Raw genomic sequence first — 9076 nt, forward strand, 5'->3', positions numbered from 1 at the left:
AAATCCATCCATCCATCCATTTTCTGAGCCGCTTCTCCTCACTAGGGTCGCGGGCATGCTGGAGCCTATCCCAGCTGTCATCGGGCAGGAGGCGGGGTACACCCTGAACTGGTTGCCAGCCAATCGCAGGGCAACCAAGATAAATCATTTCAAATCTTTTTCCAGCATTATTGTGACCTATAAAATGTACAACTGAAGTGAATTTAAAAATAGGAGTCGGCACTCACCTGCCACCATTTAAAATGCATCTGATTAAACCCAAATAAAGTTCACGTGTTCTAGTTGGGATTTTCCTGACATTTCTTATATAGCAGAAGCTCAAAAGATTTTGTGCCAACACTAACTGATATTTGGAACTCTTCATAATTCACTCCACATTGACTAAGGCTGAAGAAAAACAACCCCAAAGAATAATACTGCTACCAGCATGCTTTACCGTAGGTATGGTGTTGTTTTTGTGATGAGCTGTGTCGTATTTGTGCCAAACACACCTTTTGAAATCATGGCCTAAGTGTTCAACCTTGGTATCATCTAGGCTTTACACCAGACATGCCCAAAGTCCGGTCCCCGGGCCAAATCCGGCCCGTGTTCATATTTATACTGGCCCGAAGCCTCTGTCATAAAATCAATAATATGTGGCCCGGCAGTACAAAATACACACGCAATTCTATATTTCACCACAGGATGGCAGTAAACTTGTGGCCGAACTGTCGCGGGGCCGTCTTGCGCATGATGTGTTTTTTGCCCATTTCTAAAATGGCAACTGGAAGTAAGAAAAGGAAAGTTGATAGCGAGGGCTGCCATTTCCAGGACAAATGGAAGTCTGCATATTTTTTCACTGAATTTAGAAACAACTGCATCTGCCTAATTTGCCAAGAGACTGTGGGTGTGTTCAAGGAGTTCAATATAAAGAGGCACCAACAGACGAAACATGCTCATTATGACAAGCTAACTGCGAACGAACGCAGTGAAAAATTGAAGCAACTGGAAGCTGGTTTAACGGCACAGCAACACTTTTTCACAAGAGCCAATGAGTCGAATGCAAATGCAACAAAGGCAAGCTATGAGGTGGCAATGCTGATTGCCAAGCACTGCAAACCTTTTACTGAGGGTGAATTTATTAAATACTGTGTGATGTAAATGGTGGAGAGCATTTGTCCTGAGAAAAAGCAACAGTTCGCCAATGTTTGCCTGGCTCGTAGCACTGTGTCACGAAGGATCGAAGAAGTTTCTTCTGATATTAAGAGACAGTTGGACGCAAAAGGAGTGGAGTTTGAATTTTTTTCGTTAGCCTGTGACGAAAGCACGGATGCATCCGACACCGCTCAGTTACTGATTTTTTTGAGAGGAATGGACAGTGAAATGAACGTGTGTGAAGAACTACTTGACCTCCAGAGCCTTAAGGACCAAACAAGAGGGAAAGATTTATTTGCTTCTGTTTGTTCCGCCGTAGATGACATAAAATTACAGTGGAATAAAATCACGGGGATTATTACGGATGGCGCACCTGCCATGGTTGGCGAGCACAGTGGATTATCAACCCTAGTGTGTAACAAAGTAAGCGAAGAAGGAGGTGAAGCTATAAACTCCATTGTATTATTCACTAACAGGTTCTATGTGCCAAACATCTGAAATATGATCACGTTATGAAACCGGTGATAAAGGCTATTAATTATATTCGCTCCAAAGCCCTGTGCCACCGCCAGTTTCAACAATTTCTACTGGATATCCACGCTGAATACGGAGATGTTGTGTATCACGCCGATGTAAGATGGCTCAGTCGGGGGTCTGCACTGCAGCGTTTCTACTCACTCAAAGAGGAAATTGGACAATTCTTGGCAAACAAGGGACAACCGATGCCAGAACTAACCGATCCTGTTTGGCTGTCTGATTTTGGATTTTTAGTTGACATAACCCGATATCTGAACGCCCTGAACACGAACCTTCAGGGGCAAAATCCATTGATAAGCCAACTGTATTCACATATTAAAGCCTTTCGGACCAAGCTGCTACTTTTCCAAACCCACCTGTCACAAACGCAGCCCAATACCACACATTTCCAATCTCTGCAAGAAATAATGACCTGTTTTCCAGCGCACAATATCAGTGCGCAAATGAGGAGGTATGCTGCAAACATCTCATCTCTGACTGAGGAGTTTCAACAACGTTTCAGGGATTTTGCAACTATTAAAAAGGATATCACGGTTTTTTCTTCTCCCGTTTCCGTGGATCTCAGTGACGTTCCAGCCCACCTGCAGTTGGAGCTCATTGAGCTGCAGAGTGACACGGAGTGTCGCAGCCCGTACCAACAACTCCCTCTTGTCAACTTTTACCAGCAGCTGGATAAAGACAGGTTCCAAGAGATTCGTACATTTGCAAAGAAAATGTTGAGCTTGTTTGGCTCGACATACTTGTGCGAGAAGACATTCTCAGTCATGAACATGAATAAGAACCGCGTGAGGACAAGACTAAGTGACTCCCACCTGCGTGACATCTTGCGCATTAAAACCACCGCTTTTGAGCCAGACCTGCCCCATTTACTGCAGTCGAGATCTCAGTATCACCGTTCACATTAATGCAAACATGTTGTTTGTTGATTCTGATGAATAAAGTTTGAGCTGGAGTCAAATTCCATAGAATTTTAGAAATTTAATTAATTTTTATTTTAACCTTCATTTATCCAGGTCAGGCCGTTATCAGATCTACCTAGCAGCAGACAGCATAGTAAAACAATTCACCCTCAGTAAAAGGTTTGCAGTGCTTGGCAATCAGCATTGCCACCTCATAGCTTGCCTTTGTTGCATTTGCATTCGACTCATTGGCTCTTGTGAAAAAGTGTTGCTGTGCCGTTAAACCAGCTTCCAGTTGCTTCAATTTTTCACTGTGTTCGTTCGCAGTTTGCTTGTCATAATGAGCATGTTTCGTCTGTTGGTGCCTCTTTATATTGAACTCCTTGAACACAGCCACAGTCTCTTGGCAAATTAGGCAGATGCAGTTGTTTCTAAATTTAGTGAAAAAATATGCAGACTTCCATTTGTCCTGGAAACGGCAGCTCTCGCTATCAACTTTCCTTTTCTTACTTTCCTTTTCTTAGTTGCCATTTTAGAAATGGGCAAAAAACATATCATGCGCGAGACGGCCCCGCGACAGTTCGGCCACAAGTTTACTGCCATCCTGTGGTGAAATATAAAATTGCGTGTGTATTTTGTACTGCCGGGCCACATATTATTGATTTTATGACAGAGGCTTCGGGCCAGTGGAAATATGAACACGGGCCGGATTTGGCCCGGGGGCCGGACTTTGGGCACGTCTGCTTTAGAGCATGATTCGACAGAACGGCGGCATGTTTACGTACAACTGTTAGTGCTAGCACTAGTTTGCTAGGCTACATAACGTTATGTTGCCTGCTTGTGAGCCGTATCGTATTAAAGTACGGGAACATACCTCAAGCAAGCCTTCTGTCCTCAGCACCGGTGACCACCAACACACATTTTTCCCCATTTTGTCCTTACAACGATCCACTCTTGTTGTCGTCACCACTGTAACGAGTGTATCCGGTCGCTTTTGACAAGATAAAACCCAATGATCGTAAAAAAACGGGATGCGGTGGTATCGGAATACAAGATTTTATTGCAGTAGTCTGACATAGTGCAATCGTGAAAAAGCAAATTTGTCTTGTAGTCGGATCCGGGCATTACGTGTTGTTGTCTGTCTCAGACGTGGCGGCACGGTGAGCGACTGGTTAGAGCATCTGCCTCACAGTTCTGAGTACCGGGGTTCAATCCCCGGCCCCGCCTGTGTGGAGTTTGCATGTTCTCCCCGTGCCTGCGTGGGTTTTCTCCATGCAATCCGGTTTCCTCCCACATCCCAAAAACATGCATGGTAGGTTAATTGAAGTCTCTAAATTGCCCATAGGTGTGAATGTGAGTGCGTATGGTTGTTTGTTTATGTGTGCCCTGCGATTGGCTGGCAACCGGTTCAGGGTGTAGCCCGCCTCCTGCCCGATGATAGCTGGGATAGGCTCCAGCACTCCCGTGACCCTTGTGAGGATAAGCGGCTCAGAAAACGGATGTCTGTCCCACACTACAAAGAAAGAAACAAAACGCTGGCCCAGGTTGGCCTGAAATGGACCGGCCGTTTTCTTGTCAGAGTTGTCCCGAATTTCCCAATTGCCACCCCGCCCCTGCCGGGTCTAACCCACCTCCGCGCATAGTTACATCACGCGTTGCACCGCATTCACGCCAGTCACGAAAATAGAACCCTTTTGGTTCATATCATCATGTCATCAACCCTTAGTTAGGGTAGTTATTGCAAGATACAGTATACAGGGAGTCCGCTCAGCTGTTTTCCGCGTTTGGTCGTGTGTCGTTCCGCGTATTCCAGACGCAACACGCGAGGGTAGTCGTGACATCAATTTCGATCAATATTGCCCAACATGGTGGCTCCCTGAGAGGGATGAAAACTGATGAATTCATGTGTTTTCATTCTTATTCCATAAATGCAATATTAATCAGAATTCCATGTTTAGACTAGTGGTGGCACATACAACGTATTATTGTAAACAAAACAAAAACTTGCTGCTTTAGTTCTGCAATGACATATGGTCTTAATTACCGGTTTAATGGCTCAAAATGGATTTGGTGCAGTGCGGAAAAAATATTTACAAGTTGAATACTGAGCAAAAATGTTGCATATTTTTCTGAAAACAGCCCCATCTAAAAAAATAAGAATATGGTTTAATAACATACTGAGGTGCAAGAGTCTAGAGTTTACCAGCCTGCAAGTCCCTCAGGTGAAACTGTTCAAAAATAAAATGGGCGAATGGTTATTGGAGGTGTTAAACAACAAGTGCAAGGTTAATGAATATCTAACTCCCTAGCTATCTCCCAAACAACCGTTCTGTGGATGTCAAAGATGTCATGTTTTAGAATTAAATTCAATGCAAAAATCTATTTGAGGAGATTACAGTTGAGTAACATTCGGTTATGTTGAAGATTATGTCTTTGGTGTTTACTGAGCATGAACACTTTGTATTCTGCGTGAGCTCAATTTTATTATGTTCATAATAAAACCCTAAGACTTACCATATTTTGTGCTACCAAAAGGCAAACAATATTTTCTTGTTAAAATTTGCCTCCCAGTAAGGGTGAAATTAAAATTTGGCATTTGTCCATGAAGATGTTGCCAGTGAATTGCAATAATCCCCAGAGATTCTTAATATCATGCAGCCAATGTGATGCTACTGTAATTATAAGTGTGTGCGCGCTCACGTATTTGCTGGCAGTCAGTGTTGCATCACGTCAACTCAGCTTGATGTTAGAGCTTTTTTTTTTGTTCAATCATATTATATTCTAATTATATTTGAGCAAACATAAACTTCCAAGATGTGTTTGTTGCATCAGAAAATCAACCTCATTTCAACTCTACTGTTAATTACACGCAATAACATTTTGCATTCACTTATTTGCTTATTTTGCCTGAAGTGTTTTTATTATGTGCACTACTGGGATATCTGTTTGTCTTTTATGTCAATGTAGTGGGATATAATCGTTACAGTACTTAGATTTTTCAGGTATCTGTACTTCACTTGATTATAGTCTTGAGTACTTTTGCCATCGATGAATATTATCTTATTTTTCCTATGGTGAACTGTTGAATTTATCCACAATATTCTTGTTGCAATTTACATCCATTATTGCATCCAGCCATAAGAGAGGAGGCCTTTTGGACTGAAAAGGAAACATCTTCAACAAAGAACCGTCCCGTTGCCTTCATTCACCATTTGCGGATTACCATAACCTGGATGGCAGAATCTACACGGATAAAAGTATACAATATTGTACTTCGACTGTATGTAAAATACAATTGAAAATGCCAGGGTTTGATGCTTGGCTTTAACATCAATGGTTGTGATTGTTGCAGGCATGGAGAATAGATGGGCTGCACTGGAATGAGAGGGATTGTGGAACTAAAAGAGTTTCTGTCTCTCGGGAAAATCTTTGGATCCCAGACATTCACATCTCAGTTGTATATGTATTTAACAAAAACAAAACTAAAATGAAACTGTTGTACATCATCAATAGAGCATATTCACCTTTTCTCTTTTTTCTTATTTTTCTAAAGCACCTATCAATTAAGGAGCTACAAATGGGAGAAAATGTCAAATGAGGGCATGAAAATACATTGTGTGATACTGTTTTTTACCTTCCTTTTTTCATCCAGCATGGGTGAGGACGACTCTCCCCAAACCACGCACGTCTTCTTACACAACACTGGCCATGTTTTTGACAGTAAAACCATTAGAGTGGTCAGTTCCTGCCAACTGGACATCTACACGTTTCCCTTTGATGTGCAAAACTGCTCCTTGACATTTTAATCATATCTGCACCAAGGTAAGACTGCCCACACCTTCAGTCAGTCACATACTCCCAGGCAAGTCTGAAATAGACCATGCAGCTTGGAAAAGGAAATATCTTGAATTGCTAAATAAAATGCAATCAGTTAAATTATGAAATTAATATTGTGCATGTAATTAAAGAAAAATACAATAAAAATCTACTTTATTCAATATTGTTGGTTTTGACATGTGACTTACTTAATGGATGTGCCAAGATTCGGAGATCAAGATGATTCAGGGTGCCAAATCTGAGGAAACCCTGGAAGTGTCCAAAAAACTCATTCAGACCAACGGGGAGTGGGAGCTTGTCGACTTCAAAGTAGCACCATCGGTTCGAAAATTAAACGGATGAAGCTACTCTGAGATCCTACGCGAGGATCCTGTTCGTGGACTTCAGCTCAGCATTCAACACTATCATCCCTGAACTCCTTTCATCCAAGCTTCTCCAGCTCAGCGTCTCACCTGCCATCTGCCAGTGGATTTACAGCTTTCTGACGGGCAGGACACAGCAGGTCAGGCTGGGGGAGGCCACCTCATCCACACGCAGCATCAGCACTGGGGCGCCCCAAGGTTGTGTCCTCTCTCCGCTGCTCTTCTCTCTCTACACGAACGACTGCACCTCAGCGAACCAGACTGTCAAACTCCTGAAGTTTCCAGATGACACCACTGTCATCGGCCTCATCAAGGACGGTGACGAGTCTGCATTACGACAGGAAGCGGAGCAGCTGGAGCTGTGGTGCGGCCGACACAACCTGGAGCTGAACACGTGGACTTCAGGAGGCATCCTTCGCCACAGCTGCCCCTCACGTTGTCCAGCTGCCTTGTGTCAACCGTCGAGACCTTCAAGTTCCTAGGAATTAGAATCTCTCAGGACCTGAAGTGGGCGACTAACATCAACTCCGTCCTCAAAAAGGCCCAGCAGAGGATGTACTTCCTGCGGCTTCTGAGAAAGCACGGCCTGCCACCGGAGCTGCTGAGACAGTTCTACACAGCGGTCATCGAATCAGTCCTGTGTTCTTCCATCACAGTCTGGTTTGGTGCTGCTACAAAAAAGGACAAACTCTGACTGCAACAGACAATCAAAACTGCTGAAAGCATTGTCGGCACCCCCCTACACACCCTTGAGGACTTGCACGCTGCCAGAACTAAGACAAGGGCGTGCAAAATCCTCTCGGACCCTCCGCACCCCGGTCACCAGCTCTTCCAGCTCCTTCCCTCAGGTAGGCGCTACCGATCAATGCAAACTAGAACTAGTAGACATTCCAACAGCTTCTTCCCTCTTGCGATCAACTTCTTAAACACCTAACCTATAATTCCATTACAACAAGCTGGCAACTTTTTTACTTGAGTTCGTTGTCACATTTCTGTGGGGCCAATTATGTATTACTCGTGCACTCACTATAGTTGTCTCGCCATGCTGCACTATTTGCATATACTGGTCACTCATGCCAGAGTAGCATCTGCTCCATTTGCACACTGATTGAGGGGTATCTGTAACATTTGCACAACCAACATTGTCCCAGATTATCGCACTACTCGTCACTTTAAACCGCATCCACTCCTTGAAGTCTCAGCGCCCTTTGCACAATGGTCATTGCACCGGACTATTGCAATATTAGTCATTTGAACTGCTCTAAGTGCTAGAGGACTCTGCATCTTTTTGCACAATTGTTTTTTTTGTCTATGTCTTTGTCTCCAAAGTGTTCTGTAAATTGACTGTCTGTTGTACTAGAGCGGCTCCAACTACCGGAGACAAATTCCTTGTGTGTTTTGGACATACTTGGCAAATAAAGATGATTCTGATTCTGATGAAATACTATGTGAGTACATACACTAAGGTTATAGACTTTATAGTATGCACGACAGAACAAAGTGACACTGGTGGACTGCCACATTGTTCAGAAGTAATTTTATCCTAGAAAATAATGGTGAAGGTACATTTTGCAGTTTAAAACAAAAAACACAATCATAATATAATATCATATATTATGTTGAATTGAGGACGACTTGTTAGCACATCTGCCTCACAGTTCTGAGGACCGGGGTTCAAATCCCAGCCCCGCCTGTGTGGAGTTTGCATGTTCTCCGGGCACTCCGGTTTCCTCCCACATCCCAAAGACATGCATGCTAGGTTAATTGAAGACTCAAAATTGCCCGAAGGCGCAACCAGTTCAGGGTGTATCCCGCCTTTCCCCCAAAGATAGCTGGGATAGGCTCAAGCACGCCCGCGACCCTATTGACGAAAAGCGCTACAGAAAATGGATGGATGGATGTTGAATTGAATCGAGTTCTTTATTTCGAACATGTGAAAAAATAAAAAAGTGACAGAAAAACAACAAAACAAACAAGATTTCAACAAAAAATAAAAATGAAGTTAAATTACACATTTGAAAAGGAACTAATCAAATTGGATTTTTTTATTTATTGGACAATGAAGTCTCCAACATAATTATTTTTGCTAGCTTGTGGGTTTACTTTTTTCCCCCGTATTATGTGACGGGGTTTTCAAAAATAAAACTGTTATTTCAGACTCTGATGACCATTTAAAAAAAAAAAAAAAAAGTGTTCAGTGGCTCTGTGCGGGCCTGTACTAAATGGCCAATTGGGGACTCCTGTACAAGACAACGCCAATGACTGATCAGATTCCAACCTTTTCCTGAACTACCACCATATGGCACC

Source organism: Phyllopteryx taeniolatus, chromosome 7, assembly GCF_024500385.1.
Source record: "Phyllopteryx taeniolatus isolate TA_2022b chromosome 7, UOR_Ptae_1.2, whole genome shotgun sequence".
NCBI lineage: Eukaryota > Metazoa > Chordata > Actinopteri > Syngnathiformes > Syngnathidae > Phyllopteryx > Phyllopteryx taeniolatus.